The sequence below is a fragment of the Pipistrellus kuhlii genome, unplaced genomic scaffold, assembly GCF_014108245.1.
Source record: "Pipistrellus kuhlii isolate mPipKuh1 unplaced genomic scaffold, mPipKuh1.p scaffold_m20_p_12, whole genome shotgun sequence".
Lineage (NCBI taxonomy): Eukaryota > Metazoa > Chordata > Mammalia > Chiroptera > Vespertilionidae > Pipistrellus > Pipistrellus kuhlii.
This window is the reverse complement of record NW_023425427.1, coordinates 22,150,013-22,170,213: the sequence shown is the minus strand read 5'-3', so window position 1 is coordinate 22,170,213 and position 20,201 is coordinate 22,150,013. Positions and strand designations below refer to the sequence as shown.

The 20,201-nt window shown below is 39.0% G+C and overlaps 1 pseudogene; it reads right to left on the bottom strand.

The window, feature by feature from the left end:
* Nucleotides 1-895: 895 nt before the first annotated feature.
* LOC123652169 lies at nucleotides 896-3,528 on the bottom strand (annotated as a pseudogene).
* Nucleotides 3,529-20,201: the final 16,673 nt, after the last annotated feature.

Sequence of the window (20,201 nt, the reverse complement as noted above, 5' to 3'; positions counted from 1 at the left end):
CTCTTGGGGAAGCTCAGATGGAATAGGCAGAGCCTTACCTTTCAGTGTCCCACCTTTCTTTCTATTCTTGGCTCTGTGATGATGCTGGAAAAAAAAAAAAAAGAATAATTTCTGTTACTCCTCTCTCTAGGAAACTCAGACATTCATACTCTAAGAGTCATACAATGCTATTTAATTACTAGAATTTTATGTTCCTTTTTATCAATTTTTACAACTTCAAAATATTTTCATTTTTTCTTATTTGATAAACTGACAGAATAATTGTGTCTATGAGGTGCACAATTTATGCTCTCAATAAGGACATATAATCGGAGCCCTATAGTGACATATCTGTTCCTTCAGATAGACCTGGGGCAGAGCTCAGGGCCTAGCCTCCACACAGAGGCTCTCAGTGGCTCAGTATTACTCTTGTGATTAGCTCAACACAAAGACTCCTCAGCGAAGGAATTATTTTGTGGTGGGAAAAGATCCTTCCCCTGTAAAAGATCCAGAATCATAGAGATGGGTTTCTGAACACTATAGTTATAGCAGTGGTGAGAGCAGCAGGAGGCCATTGGGCAGCTGCAGGCCTGCAGATAGAGCTTGGATTGTGCACAGTTCCCTCCGGGGCACAGATTGAGGTTGCTTCTGACATAATAGCTGCTATTTTATTTTATTTTATTTTATTTTAATTATATTATATATTTTATTGCTTTTTTTTACAGAGAGGAAGAGAGAGGGATAGAGAGATAGAAACATTGATGAGAGAGAAACATTGACCAGCTGCCTCCTGCCCACCCCCCACCGGGAATGTGCCCACAACCCAGGTACATGCCCTTGACTGGAATCGAACCTGGGACCTTTCAGTCTGCAGGCTGACGCTCTATCCACTGAGCCAAACTGGTTTTCAGCATAGCTACTCTTTTAATGCCACAGCTTTCTGGGGGTGTCTGTCCTTGTCTCTGTATGCAGCTTCTTAGGACTTCATATTTGTCACTTGACAGGAGAGAGCCCTGGAGTTGATAGGATGCCCCTGGGCAGGCTCTGCCTAGACCCACACTGCTGCCTTCTACTGTGCTTTCCCCAACATCACTGCAGAGGGAAGGGGCTCTTGAGGGCAGCTCATATTTACTGCGTGCTGATGCCTCAATTTCTCCTCTAGAAAATCCCCAATGTCTGCTCTACTTTTAACTGGGCCTCTGCTCTGCACAGATGATACTGGGCTGCTTTTGTTCCTGGAAGTTTTCTTTCTGTTTGCATTTTATCTTGGGATGAAGCCATTGAAAGCAAGTGGTTTATTTTATTTCTGAACAGGCCTTCAGGAGGAGACTGTGCCTTCTGTGATGGGGCCTGGGGGGACTTGCTCCCAAGCCTCTCCTTTAATGGCAGGTCCCGAGTAGGAAATATCTTCCTTTCAGGTTGGGATGCTCCCAAGCCTGCCTTCTCTGCACCAAGCTCTTCTGATGTGGAGCCTGTGGGCCTCACTTTCTTTGCAGCTGCTGGGAGATTTTTATCTTGATACAACTTTGAGACATTCTTAGGGACACAAGGCTCCTGCCACTGCTTCATACTGACTCTTCTGTCCTCCAGATGGACATGCAACACCTGGGAGCAGCCTTGCCACACTGGAGACACCCTAAGCATGAGTCAGGGTGGCTTTGTAAGTCAAGCTGTCTGAGGCATGGGACATGTGAATGTCTTAGCCTTGGGCCTGGCTCTGCTTCCTCTTCTTAAATTTCCACTTTAACTTGGCAATTAGTTGCTTCTGAGGGTCTGTTGATTTAGGATTTGGAGAACTGATGTTTTTGCTGGGTGGTTTTCAGTTGTCACAGTAATTACTCCTTTACTCTCACTCACATTTACCCTTTGGGAGATCCCCAGCTTGCTGGTTGTCAAGAGATCACTCATTTTGGATTGAAGAGCCTCAAGGTCTTTGTCCTTGAACATGGAGATAGGTTGGGCATGGAGACAGGTTCTGATTGCTTCATCTCTTTGCCCTGATTGGAATTTACACTTTGGTCATTTGGTTCATGTCCGCTCCAGGATTGCCTTATGGGCAGCTTCAAGAATTTGGCTCTTAGTTAATGTCTCTGACTTGCTTTGCCAATGATGCTGTTTGTGACAGAAGTACCTGTCTAGCATCCTGAATTTTCTGAAATTTCTCTGCCAGCCACTAGGTGTTTTGGATAGTGTCTCCTGTCCTTCTTTGCCCAAAAATGAGGTGGCAGAGGGAGAATGATTCAGAGTTTTAGAGCTTCACTTTAGGGACATGAAGCCCCCTGATTTGGAGGCCACCTCAGAAATCAGGTTGGTGGAGTAGGAAAATTTGTAATCAAGCAAGGAATGGGATGAAGTATCTTTTAATTAAAACATCTCTGGATTCAAGGACTTTGGCAGAAAGACTTCAAACCAACCTCAAATTAAACAAGGTAATGTGGGCTTCCAGAATCTGCTGTGCACCAGACTCAAGGAAGTAAAGCTCCTGATGGTACAAAATTTCTTTGTTTTATTTTGGAGTAACATTTTACAGAAAGTGTCTGCTGTATAACATACCATGAATTATACACAGTCACAGGAAGCTCCCCCTCACTGATTTCCTCAAACTTCTTACTCACATTTACTTCAGGGCATTTTCTGGTTGTCTCTGATTTACACTTTCCCCTCACATTATTGAATTTGTTTCTAACAGTTTCATTATATAGCTGGTTAGGTTTTCCTCAGAGTCATACCTCACATCCTGAAAATGATTGAAATTCTGTTGTGCCAACGTGGACAGCAAGCTTCCTGACAGGAAATGGCTGAAATCCACAGGCTTGGATGGTCAGTGCCTTGAGGGACATAAGTGACCAATGCTCCAGTGCTGTCTGGAGATGAGTTCTCCACAGCTGACTTTGATGAGATGTGAATGGATTTAGTTTGCGTTACACTTAAATTGTAGTGTGGTGCTGGTGAAACAGAAGGTTAGTGGTCCATGATTAGTGACTGATATTGTGGGATTCAAAGCCAGGGGAAGGGATTGATATTTTGGTTAATTGAAAGGTCAAAAAAGATGGCATTCAGAGTCAGAAGTATTTTCTCATTCTGAGTATCTTGTGGTGGGAGAAAGGGAAAGGCAAAAGGTGGAGGTGGAGACCTGCCTACTAGGAATGAGTAATCCAAGGAAACAGGAATATCTTTAGACGGAGAGTAAACTAGTGATGATGGTGAAGGAAAATCACCTAAGTGAGTCAGTAGGTTAGGGAGAAATTACAGTGTGGTGGGGGAGGTGGTGGGAAAGGCGCAATCAGAAAAGATGGTATTAATTCTCCTGGAGGGACTGCTGAGAAGGCAGGGGACAGGGTGAAATTTGATTCAGTCACAGGAGCTGCGGAAGCCAAAGGGGGCACAGAGAGTAGAATCTTAAGGGCCAATGAGAACAGCAGCCAATCCAACTCAGCTGGTTGCATGGTTATACACATCACAGGAAGGGTCTGCACGTAACAGCTGAGGAAAGTGGATGGTGTCATGATGTTGGCCTAGGACAGTGGTCAGCAAACTCATTAGTCAACAGAGCCAAATATCAATAGTACAACGATTGAAATTTCTTTTGAGAGCCAAATTTTTAAAACTTAAACTACATAGGTAGATACATTGTTATTAACTCAATTAGGGTACTTCTAAGCTGGCCTTTGCTAAAAATTCAAGGGATCAAAGAGCCAAATGTGGCTCGTGAGCCGCAGTTTGCTGACCCGGGGCCTAGGAGACTGCAGGAGACAAGAGGTGCAAAATTGCAGCCAGGACCAACCAGAGCAAGGAAAGGAGTACCTGCTGGGTTATTTGTAGGGTGGGGCACATAAGCCTGCTTAATATTGCCCCACATCCATCAGGTCACAATGCACTCAAATGCACTCATCTCAAAGCCTTCACTCACATACCTGTTCCTATGGCAACTCCATTCCATGACTATAGAAAGCTGCATTGAATCCTTGAAATTGCATAGAATATGCTAAAGAGTGGTCAGGAAAGAAGGAAAATTACTGGTCACCTTTTAAGGTGAGAAATCAACATCTTTTTCTCCTCTTTTACCCTCTGCAACCTGGGAAAGTAGGAGAATGAGTTACCTATGGTGAAGGTGTTAAATCCCATCTTTTTTAGAGAAGTCCCTTTATGAGAGACCATTGGTATATTGGACTCTGAAAGCCCCATGAGTCATTAGAGGATGTCAAATGTCAATGATCATATTAATAGAGTTCTCATATGTGTTGCTGCATTTATAAAGTACTTTCACATATATTATCTTATTTGATGCTCAAAACCACCCTGAAGCAAACAGGTCAGTGATTACAACAAAGAGGAATCTAATCACCCTGAAGTCTAAGTACTGTCACAAAGTCAGAAGACAGAAGTTCTACTCTTGACTTCTACTGGGCAACACACATTGGCCAGACCCAAGGACAGCAGAACAAAGAATCTGGGAAGTGTCTCAGGTTGTGACTTTCTTTCCATGAGCCTCTCCTCTGAGAGTTCTTTTTTATTGAGGAACTGTGGCTAGCAACTGACATAGAAATAATGAACCCAGTTCTTCACAGGAAGGAGCAAGAAAGAGTCACCCTTGGAGAGCTCGGATATAGGCAGAGCCTTACCTTTCAATGTCCTACCTTTCCTTCTCTTGGCTCTGTCATGATGCTGAAAAAAAGAAAATCATACCTGTCACTCCTCTTTCTAGGAAACACAGATATTCATGATCCAAGAATCATATGATGCTATTTAATTACTAAAAATTTGTTCCTTTTTATTATTTTTACAATGTTTTAAAATATTTATATTTTTTCTTCTTGGGAAAAAACTCAAAGAGGGACTTTTGTCTATGAGGTGCACACTTTATACTCTCAATGAGGGTATATAATTGGAGCCCTTCAGTGGCATATCTGTTCTCTCAGATAGAAACGACCTGTAACCTGGGACAGAGCTCAGGGTCTAGCCTCCACAGAGAAGCTCTCAGTGGCTCAGCACTACTCTCCTGATTAACCCAACACAAAGGCTTGGTCTGGTGATACCTGACATGGAAACCTGACTCATGATGAAATGCTGGTTGACTCTGATGTGCAGCAGAGATCCAAAAGTCTCTAAATACTCATCCAGAACTAAAGAGTCACTCGACATGGGTTTTAGCCAGAAACTTCCTGTGAGGGACTAGAAATGAAAACAATAGCAAATAATCTCTGTAGGGGTTCATAATTGTTTCCAGAAAGCTGGGCATGGTGGACACCCCCTTGCAAGGTAGCATATTAACATAAGGAATAACCACATCCTATCCATGCAAGTTAGGTTGGAGTCAATATTTAACGATGTTGAGTGGAAGTCAGACACAGTTTAGTAAGGCCATTCAGAAATAGGAAGCATCCCATTTTATTGACTCCACTTTCAGAATCACATTGCTGCCTGAGGACACTGAGCTCTGAGAATGTAGACTTTTGCCTTTATTGCCAGGCCTGCATCATAGAATATTGAAGAGTCCCAAAGTGTTTTGAAGTTGTGGGGGGCATACTTTATTTTTTTTCTTTTTTAAAAATTTCTTTATTGATTACGGTATAACATATTTGTCCTCAACCCCCATTCCAATCTCCCACCCCCCTAATCATGCCCCCACCCCACTATTGTCCTCGACCACTGGTTAGGACACTCATACGTATGTATGCACATAGGTAAGTCCTTTGGTTATTCTCTCCCTTTTGGACATGTCTACTGGAGCTTACCTAACTTGATCTGAAATTGCTTTCATTTCCTATGTGCCTAGCTCGCAACCTGATCTAGTTCAACTCTTCTTCTTGACGTTCAGGCATTGTACAGTGAATGGTAGTGTACTCTGCTGCATGCTGTCATTGTGTCTCCTTTTACATTTTCCTTGTAATCATTGGAGGACCCTTCCAACTGACTTCACAGGATTTCTTTGATATTTCACATTTCTTCTCAGTAATCTTTCTCACTTATGCTTGAGTATGATGAGCTGAATTTATTTGAAATGATGTTCTTTAGTCCTCACCTTCCTTTTTCATAAGCCACATAGCTACCCAAAGTTGCAAGAGTGGGGTTCCTGCATGGCTGGTGGGAGTGAGGTTCTTGGGAACCCCTGGAATGAGCTCTTCGGGAGGCCCCACAAGAGGATGTGAGATGGTAAGAGGCTTTGTTTTTGTGGAGTTATGTTTCTCGGGTTGTGAAGCCCCATATCCCTTATCCCAGTCCTGGAAAAGGGTGCAGCCGGGGCTTTAGTAGAGCTAAAAGCAAAGCTAGTGTCCATAGTTTTTGTTCTATGGTGAAACTGAGTCTGGTCTAGCTTTAGGGTAATCATAGTCCATTAGTCAGTCCATTGCATAGGGATCAATCACATGGTTATGAGCCAGTGCAGAATGTGCAAGCCCCAGAAGCCAGGGGTCAGGGGAGAACAGTACTAGGTAAGAGAGAGCAAGAGGGCTCCATTGTTCAGGAGTTCAATATAGTATTCAAATGGATAAATATACGGTAGCGATTTATCAATTATTATATCTCGTTGACAAGCATTTGGGGGCTGTTTCTAGTATTGTGTTAGTTGTAAACATTGCAAATGAGGTTTGTAAATTTCAATATGCATTTTAATGATTTTTTTATTATTGATTTTGTATTTAATTGCATTGTGGTGAGAGAACATTATCTGTACGATAATAATTCTTTTGATTTTCTTTGAGCCTTGTTTCATGATGGCTTCTGTAGTTATTCACTGTAGGCTTGAAAAGAGTCTGTTCACAGTCTACAAGTTGGGTGCAGGGGTACGAATCGGTTGTCCACATATTCCCTCTTCTAGTTTTTTTGTTTGATCTGTCAATTAACAATATATTTTTAAACTTTCTCCTAAAACTCTCAGTTTCTCCTTATAATTTTGAAAACATTTGCTTTATTTTAAGTACTTACACAGTCAGCATGGCTATATCTTCCTGCTGAAAAACTTATGCTCTTTTTCATGTGTAATGATCCTCTTCATGCCTATTATTATTGTTTTATTATTATTTTATTGATTATGGTCTTACATAATTATCCTTATTCCCCCATTCCCATCCCAAACCCCCCCCCCAGATATGCCCCCCCCCCCCCCCGTTGTCCATGGCCACTGGCTAGGCCCATATGTATGCACACAAGTCCTTTGGTTGATCTCTTCCCCTTACCCCCATCCTCCCTTACTTTCCCTCTGAGGTTTGAGAGTCTGATCGCTGGTTCTCTTTCTCTTGGTCTGTTTGTGTTGTTCATTATTTCCTCTAGATGTGTGAGATCATGTGATCCAAGAAATACCCTTGTAAGAACCTAAACTGCAACAAGCCATAACAGTTATGCTGAGAGGCAAATGAATCTGTAGTGAGTTCCTTTCTGGGCCAACAGTTCTTTTGCGTCCCAATTTCAATGCCACATAGTTCCTTATGTGTACATGCCAGCCATGATATTAAATATTTCAGATCTGGTTGGTAGACAAATGGCGGTAATGCAGATCTGCCCATCTCCGGTTTGGTCCTGGGCATCCTTCAGCAACCCACAGCTGCTGTCTGCTGGTATGCTGAGGCGTCATCAGCATCTTCCATCTCTGAATTGGGTCTCTTCTGTCTTCATGGCTGGAGCGCTTCTGTCTATTGCTCTCCGTTACAGAGTTCCAGATGGTCTCGGAGTTGTTTTCTGAAAATATACAAACATATTCTCGACCAAAAGTTAATAAAGGGATATTTTCTTTAAATTTTATTTGGGATTCTTTTCCATTTTTCCCCCCAAATGATTTTCCCCTGGCTTGTTTTGTCACCATGTGTGTATTTTCATGGGTATCTTGCTATTAGCGTTTCTAATGAAGGTTAATTTTCTAAAGCACAAATTTTTTAGATGTAAATTATTCTCAGGATATATTTCCTTACATGATATTCTTCCACTGTCACCTCCTTTTTTACTTTAAATAATAGGAAAATTTTGGAAATTTTATACTGTAGTCTTGATAGCTTTTACATTTTAAATTATTTGCGCTACACTATGATTACTTTAGATTCATAACATGTTGTGCAATTTTACCATGGCCGCTCTGCCAATAAGAATTTTTGTTAACCCATTAGGAACAGCTTTTTGAACAGTACAATTAGTTTTGTTTTTGTTTTTTAGAATATTCATTTATTTATATTAGCCACATTACTTTTCTCTGAGAAATTGGCTACCATTCATCTGTCATACTCAACACTCTAGCATCAATCTCATTTACCATGTGTGTATTAGTGGAGTTAATTATTTCCCTTCTTGAGAAGGGCCTGAGCATTCCTGCTGCTAGGCTGGACTTGGATATTAAAAACCCACTTTCCCACACCATGGGTATGAAACCTCTCAAATAAGTCTGTTGCAGTGAGAGGGCTGCTGCTGTCAGCCAAGTCTCTGTCTGTTACCTGGGTCTCACTTTGAGCTGTGCATGGGAAGCGAAGCAGCCAAGGGGGCAGGAGACCTCCCTCAGAATGGGAGAAGGTTCAGGCGCCATGTTGCAGGAGAAGTTGGTAAGGGTCTGTGCCCCACCTCTGTTGACTCCCAAGTCTCTCCTGATGGCCCTCTGCGACTGTGCCTGTCTTAGGTTGTTCCTTCCTTGAGGAATCTTACCCGTCTCTGGCTAACCAGCCATCCTCCGGGGCCAAGCAGGGTGATGTGAGGTTTAGTTCTGTCTCCTTTGGGGGGCATACTTTCAAGAGCATGTGTCAACAGTCTTTCCCTCCACACATCATCTCAGAAAATCTCTTCACTTATCTTGGGCTTTTAGGTCACTTTGCCTTACTCTGCTGTGCTATTTCCCAATGGCCTTTTATTAGAGCATCTATTCACTTTCATGGTTGGAGACCTTGATTTTGGTTTCACCATGTCCATTTCCTTGACAGTATAAAATACAGGGATTTTTGCTTATACCAAGAAATTTATACTAATGAACGTGTATATCTTCAATATATATCTCCCATGGAATATTTTTGATGTATAGTAATCTAGATAAAGAACTTTAGTTTTGTGAATGGTGAATATCAAATTTTAATTGTTTCAGTAAGTTATAAATGAATAATAAAAGTTTAAATATTACTTCTCACCAGAATATATCTCATGTGTTTTACATATATCTAATACCTAGATTTTGTAGTAAAGCTCTCCCTAGAACATTTCAGGCAGCCCATGACATCTTCCTTATTGGCGTACATTAGCACACCGAAGTCTGGTCCCAGATTTCAGACTGCACTTGGTCATTTTGTCATCAAGAAGGAGTATTTTCTAAAAGCTCCACTAGAGTAATGTGCTGCTATTTAAGGAGGCACGTTAGAGATAAGTCATTAGTTTAGGATTCTCATAGGGTCTCAATTTTCTAGGGACAGTCCTCAGTGCTTTTTCACTCTTCCTGATCACTCTTTCAGATGAGTGAACATTTCATGATACCATAAAGGCTGAAGAAAAAATTCAAAGGGAAAATCTTTTAAAATTACATTTAAAACAACTATAAGATGTTCATCATTCACACAACAAACATTTATTGAATTCTACTATGTAGTATTTCTAGTAGAAATATTAACATTATAAGGCCTTGCCTCTGCCCTCAGTCAGGTCTTAGTGCAGTAAGTGAGACCTGCCTATAACTCTAATTAAGTCTAATACAAATTAGAAAATAATTAGGAATAAGAGCTCAAAATAGAGATAAAGAAACAAGTGTTGTGCAAGGAGGGAGAGGAGAGAAGCATGAGAGAAAACTACAATTGGTGCCAACTAAGATGGTCATTGTGAGGTCTTACCATCCCTCCTTGGCCTGGTTGTTTTCTTCCTCCTCTTCATTTTTTAAACTTTATTTTTAGCACAGTTTTAGGTTCACAGCAAATATAGCAGAAGGTGCAAATTTCTTGTGTGCCCTCTGACACTACCACAAACACACACACACCCATCTATATGTCTATATTCATCAACAGAAGTAGGACATTTGTTACAATTAATGAACCTACGTAGACTCATCATTACCACCCCACCTCCATAGTTTATATTATGGTTCACTCTTGGTGTCATGTGTCATACATTCTTTGGATTTGGTTCAATGTATAATGACATGTATTCACCATTTCAGTATTATACAGAGTAGTGTCATTGGCCTAAAAAACTTGCATGATCTGCCTGTTCATTTCATTCTCTGCCCTAACATCTGGCAACCACTGACCTTTTTACTCTTTTGAGTTTTGCCATTCCAGAGTTTTATCTAGGTAGGCTCATACAGTGTATAACATTTTCAGATTGGCTTCTTTCACTGAGAAATATGCACTTAAGATTTCTCCATGTCTTTCTATTTCTTAAAAGCTTGTTGCTGCCCACCTCACATGGTTCAGTGGTTGAGAGTCAACCTATGAACCAGGAGGTCATAGTACAATTTCTGGTCAGGACATATGCCTGGGTGGCGGTCTTGATCCCCAGTGTGGAGTGTGCAGGAGGCAGCTGATCAATGACTCTCTCTCATCATTGATGTTCCTATCTCTTTCTTTACCTCTCCCTTCCTCTGTGAAATAAATAAAAAAATATACATTTTTAAAAAGCTCATTGCTTTTTAACATTAAGTAATATTCCATTGTCTGAATATACCTCAGTCCATTTAACCACTGATCTTGGACATGTTAGTTGATTGCCAAATTTGGCAAATACAAACTTGGTCTTCTTTTAGTTTACTTTATTGAGACATAATTCACATACCATACAATTCACATTAAAAGTACACTATTCAGTGAATTTTGGTATATACACAAAATACCACAACCAAATTTAAAACATTTTCATCACTATAAAGAAACTCTGTTCCATTTAGTCTTTACCCCTCAGTCTTATTTCCCCCAGCCCTAGGTTACCACTGTTCTACTTTCTCTGTAGAGGTGTCAATTCTCAACATTTCATGTAAATGGAATTATATAATATGTTTTTCTTTTTGTATCTGGCTTTTCAGATAGTATGTTTTCAAGGTTTGTTTATGTTGTAGCATATAGTGTCATTACTTCATTTCTTTTTATAGAAAATATTTTATTGTATAGCTATATCAAAATCTGTTTAAAGATTAATCAGATGAACAATTGAGTGTTTATAATTTTGCCTATTTTGAATAAAGCTGATATGAACATTGTGTACATATTTTAGTGAGGATATATATTTTTATTTCTTGCTAATTTATTTTTGCACTAATTTAAAGTCATACTTTGTCAAAGCTTATTTTCTGAAATACAAGTGGTATGACCACTAGACTGTCTAGGAAATGAGATCGTTAGAGTCTAAATGCAGTTTTTATCCAATATCTGGGTCACCAATTTGCCCTCCTGCCCACACTCTCAAAAACAGTTACTGAATCAGCAGGAATGATAGTGATGTCTGATGTTTAACATTTAAAAATAGTGAACATCCTATCTCTTCAAGGTTCTAGTCTTAGAAAGTCAGAAAAGGGTATGGGTAAAGGAAGTGTAATGCAACCCAAAATAACATGAGTAAACCTATAATATATGTAAAATGACATGCCTGGTCACAACTGGTCACAATAAAAGATGAGGTAACAACCTAAAAGTGAGAGTAGCAAATTAATCACTGTGTCACATAGAACTCTTTCCCTTGGAGATGATAGAAAACAAGATGAATTCTGGATTCAGCCAACATTATGCTTTATTAGTATATATTTCTCCACAATACAGGGAGTAGATTGAGCTTCTGGCTCACCATCCCTTGGTTCTGCTTCCTCAGTATTGACTCATTCCTAGTCCACTTCGTTTATGGTCCCAAAACGGCATCCTGACAGGAAAAGCAGAATTGTTGTTCCAGTGTTCTCAACCAAAGTCCCAATATTCCACTGAATGAAACCAAGTCAGTCATAAGAACATCTTTGAAGTAATTACTGTGAACCAGAGATTACTATTAGTGTGGTCCCCCAATGCCTGTCCTCACGTTTCTGTTAGTATCAGCAAAAAGCTAAGTGTATAGAAATTGAGGATGTTTAGAAACTTCTATTGCAATTTGACAATGTAATAATAAAAATTTGAGGCTTATATTTTGTTGTTGTTTTTTTGTTTTGTTTTGTATATCATTTTCCCAGTGATTCTATTTTATTCAATTTTACACAATGTCAGTCCACAGTGGATGGGGGCCATGGAAGATGAAGTAAACTGTTTCTTGACCACAGAACGTTTGAGAAATGATTATCTCATGTTCATGCTACACTGAGAAGCCTGGGGTGAGTCAGCATCCTGGAAGCCCACAGTGAGAATATCCACATTATAGGGGGCAATAACAAGTGTCCACTCATTGTGGAGCATAATTTGGAGAGAGGAAGGGCACTCCCAGACTCACTTTAGCTCTCCTCATGTTTCTTTCACATTGACCTACTTTTAATCATTCGTTGGTAAGAATCTACTCTGCTTCAGAGTTGCATATGGCCATTTTAATAGGCTAAACATTACATGGGCATTTGTCTACCCTCACCATTGGAACTTTTATTACAAAGCAGAATGGCTCTCCTACGCCATTAAGAGAAAATCAACTTTGAGCTACACTAACACAAGGTACTTACAACACTGACCCAAATTCCTTTGCAGTGCTCCTGGCACTGAGCTATGGAAAGTCAAGAGCCCTATAAGAGGTCTGAAAAGAAAAAAAAAATAGAACAAGTTTCAGGAATCTACATTTGTCATTAAAAATACATTTTTATATTAACTTGCTAGGGCAGTTGTATTAGCAAGGAAAGGCATGTAGCGCATTGGCAAATTGCAACTTTCATTTCTTCTTAAAATACAATGGAAACAACAAAAAAAAAAACAACTAAAAATAAAATTAAAAAACATTGTCTGAAAGTGTCTTTTGACTCTGCTTCTATTTAATGCTCTGCAATTAAAGTTTTGCTGGAAAGCAACCTTTGTTATTAATCTCACTGTCCATCAAGGGCTAATACAGGCACAGGACTAGAGATGTATGCTCCGCTTAGAGCTGGAAGTGACCTTGGAGAAAATTCTAGTCTGGCTTTCTCATTTTACAAATTGAAAAGTGATCCCAGGGCAGGATTACTTCTATTCTCCTTGTTTCTTCATTTTGTGTCTGGGTGTGAGTTTGTGTGCGTGCGTGTATGTTTCTGTGTTTTCTAAAAAGGCTTAGAACCTTGGTGTCTGCACAGATTTAACAATTTAGACACCCAATGTGAGACTTCTGTTTTTCCAGGGCCCTAAACCACCTCCAGTATAAATACTCAAAAAGCTCCAGTACAGTCTCAAACGTGCAATTTTTGCCCAAGTGAACTTTACAAACAATTGAGACAGTAATATTTTTTTGTGTGAAAATGTAATGGAAATACAGTATCTGTCTTTATGCCTTCTGAAATAAAATAAGCTTATTGTAACAACAAGGATCATTGACAGCCCAAGCTTAGTCTAATACACAGTTGCAGTCCTCCAGAAAAGCAGGTGTTGACAGTCCGGGATATAGACACATATGTGCATTGATGCCAGCAGTGGCCCCTAAACTTGCCATTGTTGAAAATAAGTTACTTGTATTTTAGCAATTTACCATTTTTCATATAAACTCAATGCTTGTATATCCAATAGGCATAAAAAACAGACCTGTGGCAGAACTGCATTTAGTGTGTTACAGGGCCACCCTTAAGAGCTAATGTAGTTTAGATCACTTTATCCCCTCAAAGCGTGAGGGAAATGTAGGGATGAAATAGAACAAAAGTAATGTCTAATGGGTACTTAATATGTGCCCCAAATGTTCAATTATTTCATTTCTTAACTATCTTGTGAGGGAAGAAATAGGTTTCTCATTTTATAGATAGCAAGACTGAGCCCCAGAAATATTAAATAGCTTTCCCAAGGCCACAGAGGTTAAAAAAAAAATAAAATGAACACAGTAGCCTTTGCCTGTATGGCTCAGTGATTGAGCACCAAAAGGTCACTGTTCAACTCCCAGTCAGGGCACATGTCCACATGTCCAGGGTTGCTGGCTCATTCCCTGGTAAGGGGTCTTTAATTTCTCTCTCTCTTCCTCTCTCTCTCTCCCTGTCTCTCTCTCTCTCTTTCTCTCAAATCAATAAAAACTTTTTTTGTTAGTGAAGGTTTGGACTAAGCTTGCTGTGGTCCGAGGCCTACATGTCACTCTATACAATGCTATTCCAGAGAACAATCATTGGGTCTTGATCGCTGACTTTTCTACTCCATTATCATACAGCAGCTATCTTTTACTGTGTGAAATGCCACCCCACAACTTACTGGCTTAAAACTGAACATTTTTTGCCTACAATTCTGTAGTCTTAGCTGGGCTTACTGAGCTGATTGATCTTTCCCTTGATCTTGCCAATAGTTACTCATGTGGATTCATCCAGCTGGTAGGTCAACAGGAACCTGGGCTTAGTTGGGACACTGGGATGACTGGGCTTTTCTCTCAGGGCCCCTCTTGTGTATGTGGTTTCCTAGGACCTCTCCACATCACTCCATCATGGTACCAAATTCTCATAATGCTGTTTATGGTCTCTAGACCATAAAGGAAGAACTTAAAGCTTAGTCCAGGAACTCTTAACAGCATTGCCTTGCCACTTGTGGTTAGTTAAAATAAGACACATTCCAACTCAGGTTCAAAGAGGAAGGACTACACGAAGGAAAACACAGAAATGTGGATCACTGGAGGCCAGCAATGTAACAGCATTATCATAACATCCCTCCACATTGGCATCACCAACTCAAAAGGTTACTGTTTCTTCTGTTCTTTTCACTTTTCTTGCATCAGTTTTTCTCTCTTCTGTTTGTTTCTTCACTTTCTCCTTCCATTTCTGAGCTTTTCCGCAGTGTAAGTGGAGCTTCTTAGCCAGCTACAAATGGAGGGTTCCCTTCCTTCAGCTCAGACAACTGCAAATCACATCATGTCAGCTCTATTCTTGTCAGCCTTTGCAGCTAGAGTGTCCTATCTATAAAAATTCCTTTGGTTTGGTTATTTTATTTTTATTTTATATCTATGTTCAAAACTGGAAGTCTAGTTTAAAGGAAAATAACACATCACTATATGGGTTGGCAACTTATATAAAGACACTTTTACCCTTGTAAGTAAAAGCTAGGATCTGTGATACCCTTCATCAGCTCTACTTGCAAGAAGGCAAGATGACTAGGTCAGTGGCCAGGTCAACAGATCAATGTTTATCATGCTTTACATTGTTTAAATTCCTTTAGTAGTCATTCACCAGGACAAAAAAAGAAGAGAGGCCTGCAGGAATCAGATAATTCCCAGCATTATAATTCTAGTTCACAGCAGGTTGTCTCCTACAAGAGATTAAAATGAGATCAGGTTGTTTCCACTGAATCATTCACCTTGTCTGATCACTGCTTTCTGCTGTTTAGAGGGATTCCGGAGTATCAAAAAGTAATCAGGGCAAGGAGATCAGATATCACCAGCATGAAGAGGGCAAAGGAAATGAGAAAAAAAAATATTTAAGCACCCAAGGTGAAGATCTTTACAGAAAAAAATCATGGGTTTCTGTTTTAAATATTAAGGAATTAAAATGAAAGTTATAATCAGAGTTTCTAAATCCATTCACTGGCAGTGTTTATCATTGTCTTTTTTATTCTGCTCTCTGATGCCAGTCAGATCCCTGATTGTTGGATCATATCTTCATCAGATATTTGGATGCAAAATTTAAAAAAGGATTAAATTCAGTTTGGCTATTTATACCGTACATAATTTGCACAAGTGAAGGAAGAAAGTGAGAGAGATGTATTTGTTATTATTTTAGACTAATGCATTGACTGTAGTTTTATCTGTACTATGTACAAAACTTTACAAGTTAATTAAAAATATACATAAATTCATACATAAATGAATTATACATAAACTTATTAAACCACTTACAACAATTTACACAAAATCTAATTAACAGTCTATGATAATTTTGGAGAATAACTATATTCTTATGTTCTCAGTAAGAATAAATAAATTTACTAAAGAAAATTTTGAATGAAGAATCTGAGATGGGGCTAGCCACACTAGATATTTTAATATATTACAAATATGTAATTTAAATAAGACACTACTGAAGGAAGAAAAATATATAGATATAGAAAACAGACTAGACAGTGCTGAAATTTTTTGTTGCATATAAAAATATGCTAAAAAATAAAAGCAACTTTACCAGAAAGGAAGAGCTATTCACTAACTTTAGAAGGAATAGCTGGATAAGAATTTCAGGGAAATAAAATTAATTTAGATCCAAACTTTCATAGGGTAGAACAACATGAATCCAAGACACATTTTAAAAATTAAATATTTTAAATTTTATTTATTTATTTTGTTAATCATGACCTGTAATATTTTTCCATTGCTTTTTAGAAAGTGGAAAGAAAGGGGATATAATAATATAAAAATAAAACATATTTTTAGGAGTTTGCTTGATAGGATATCAAAATCACTTGTTGGTATAAAACCATATTTCAATGGAAGCCTTTTATACCAGTGAGCAAATATGTATAATCTATAATTTTTCTCATTTTTAAATCGTATTGAATGAAGCAATTGGCACTTTGTTTGTGGCAATAGCATATTGCTGAGAATGGAAAGGTTTGTTCAAAAGCAGGACACCTGAGAAGCAAATACCGCTATGTCTATATTTTACCTTTTTTCCTAATGACATTTGAATGTAAGATAAGATGCTCTTAATAAAAGATGACTCATTTTCTAAAATGTTGTACTGCTGATTGGGTAAAAGAGGTTTTAGGGAAAGAGAGCTATGGAAATGAAAAAGGAAAAAGTAATTTCTGAGAGTTACTGAACTGTAGATGGATTTCTAAAAATAACAAAAGTTGTACTGGGTCAGCCAATTAGCTGTATTTAAAAGAGGATTCCAGTAAATGCTGGGCATTGCTTTGTAAATAGCCACCTCTAAATTTTACAAATAATTATGTCCAGTCACAAAATGACCCATGGGTTTTCCAAGGTTTCTTGCCTTTTGGTCTGAGTGGATTTTCTTATAGAGTGTTTACAATGGATGACTATGAGAATTATTTTTAAAAGTAAATGAGAGCTTATGTTCGGAACGTAGGCCACCTGATGTATGACAAAAATGAAACCACAAAATTTTGGGAAAGAATGGTCATAACAATAAATAATACAGAATCAACTGGATATCCACAAGAGGGAAATAGTGTTGAATCAACTACTTTAGATTGAAAATAACCACAATGTGCATGTGGCATCTCATTGCATAGAGCAGAGCTTCTCAAGTGTGGCCCGTGCACCACCTGCATCTTAGTCACCCAGTGATCCTTAAAGACACAGAGTTCAGAACCTGCCTTAGACTTACTTGTTGGTTATCTAAGAACAAGATGTAAAAATCTGAATTTTTTCTAAATCCCCTACATAAATTTTAGTACACTAAAGCTTGGGATCTACACGCAGTATTTTGCAGTTAAGAAAACAACTATTGGAACCCCAGCTCTGCCCATTATGGGAAAAGAATCTCTGCATTTCAGTTTTCTCATCAGAAAAGTGTTGATAATAATAACCTTACAGGTAGACTGTGATGGTTAAATGAGATATTGTATATACAGTAATCCCCTGCCTTACTCCCAGTTCTGCTTTCCGTTGTTTCAGTTAACTGCAGTCTGAAAATATTAAATCAAAACTCCCAGAAATAAATAATCCATATGTTTTATTTGCATGTTGTTCTGAGTAGCGTGAAGGAATCTTGTGCCGTCTTGTTCTGTCCTACCCAGGACATGAATTGTCCCTTAGCTCAGGGTATCCAGGTGTATGTCACTCAACTGTTGATCATTCAATAGTCATCTCAGTTATCAGATCAACTCTTGTATTATCACAGTACTTGTGTTCAAGTAACTCTTATTTTATTTAATAACAAGAGGCCTGATGCATGAAAATTTGTGCGAGAGTAGGACTTCCTTCCTCTGGCTGCCAGCACCATTTTCTCTCCAGAACCCAGGATCTGGGCTCCCCACCTTGGGCCGCTGGCAGGCACCCAGGACCAGGCTGGCTTTCCCCTGGCTGCCTGCAGGCACCCGGGACCCTGGCTAACTTACCCTGGGCCGTCCGCAGGCACCAGAGACCTGGGCTGGCTTCCTAACAGCCAGGGCTTCATCAGGAAGGATGTCTAGAAGATGTCCAGTCTAATTAGCATACCTTTTTATAATTATAGATGACCCCACATCACCAGAGTGGGGTATATTGGCACTTCAGATATACCAAAGAGAAGCCTTGAAGTGTATGTATGCATAGGAGAAAATATAGTATATATTTATGGTTCGGTACTATAAGCAATTTCAGGCATCCGCTGGGGTCTTGGAATATATCTCTTGCAGATAAAGGGGACTACTGAATACTCCATATCTAGTAAACCAATTAGAAGTGAAGTGTCACTAACTAAAACTTTAAGTGTAAAATGATAACTTTATACTGTGTCCCTGCATATAAAAGACAGTATCTCCACTTGTATGCCAATATGCTAAGATAAGATGTGGAGGAGGAAGACAGTGATATTGATGATCCTGACTCTGTGTAGGCTTAGGCTAATGCGTCTTAGTTTTTTAACAAAAAGTGTAAAAAGTAGAAAATTAAATATGAAAATAGAAAAACAATTATACATTACGGATATAAAGAAAATATTTTTGTGCAACTGTGCAATGTGTTCTAAACTAAGTATTGTTATACAAGAGTTGAAATGTTTAAAAAATTTACAGTTTATAAAGTAAAAACATTACTACAGGCAGCTAAAGGTGACTAATTATTTAGAAAAGAAAAGAATTTTTTTACAAATTTCATGCAGCCTAAGTGTACAGTGTTTATAAAATCTACAGTTGTGTACAGTAATGTCCTAGGCCTTCATATTCACTCACCATTCACTCACTGACAAACTCAGAGCAACCTCCAGTCCTTCCAGCTTCATTCACGGTAAGTACACTATACTGGTAAACCATTTTTTAACCTTTGACACCATATTTTTACTGTATCTTTTCTATGTTTAGATAAACAAATACCATTGTGTTATAAATGCCTAAGATTGAGTACAGTAAGTAGCATGCTGTACAAGTTCGTAGCCTCGGAGCAATAGGTTATACCATATGCCTGGGTGGGAGTCTACACCACCTAAGTTTGTGAGGTACACCCTATGGTGTTTGCAAAAGGACAAAATCACCTAATAAAGACTTCCTCAGAAGGATTTCCATTGACAATTAGGACAGATTATTTATTGAGTAAATGTAAGAATGAAGGAGTGAATTTATGCATGGATATATAAGTACATTTCCACTTGACTGTATATTACACTAAAGGCGTGCTCTTGTTTCTTTGCTGATGCTTCAGGGAGCTGACAACTAAACTTGTAACCATCCCCAGAGAGAAGCCCACCAGACAAGATGACCCCAAAAACAAGAAGGCCATGAATTATTGCTATGGTGGGGCCTAAGAGGGTGAAAAATGGAATCATGCAATGGGGCAGACCTTCTACAACTAATGGATGTGTCTCATGAGGGAGCCAGCATTTGAACACCTACCAAACAGGTGGTTTTGAGGCCAGTCTGTGTTAGAAAAGCAGGGGTAAATAGGAAAGAATTGCAATCATATACCTGGTTGACTAATAGGTCCTTGTCTTTTGCTCCCTTCTTTCTTCTCTTGATCCCTGACATGAATGACGTCAAGCTTTGTAAAGGAAGGAGAACAACTAACCACAAAATAAAACCGTTTCCAACCAAACTTAACTCCAAGATAGGGGTAGGGAGAAAGAGCAAATGAGCACCTGTGCGTAAGCGATAGTGCAAGAGCACGCGGGCCCACACACACACACACACACACACACACACACACACACACACACACAATTTAGTGTCCTCATTGGCCATGGGGAAATAGCACTTTAAACCGGGTGGAGCTTTGACAATTGGGACAGATTACTTATTGAGTAAATGTAAGAATGAAGGAGTGAATTTATGCATGGATATATAAATACATGATGTGATAATTGCATTAATTAAAGGTATTCAAAATAATTATAAAACAGGCAGATAACAAAACCGCAGTTGTTTGTTTTGAAAGAAAGCATATATGACCATTATTCTCAAAGAGTTACCTATATACCCAGCACCATAAAATCCTGAGCACTAAAGTTTATGTGTAATGAAAGTGCAGTAAAACCCTCTCAAGGTCTTTAGTAAAAAGTGGCTGCTAAAAACTCTTAACAGAGA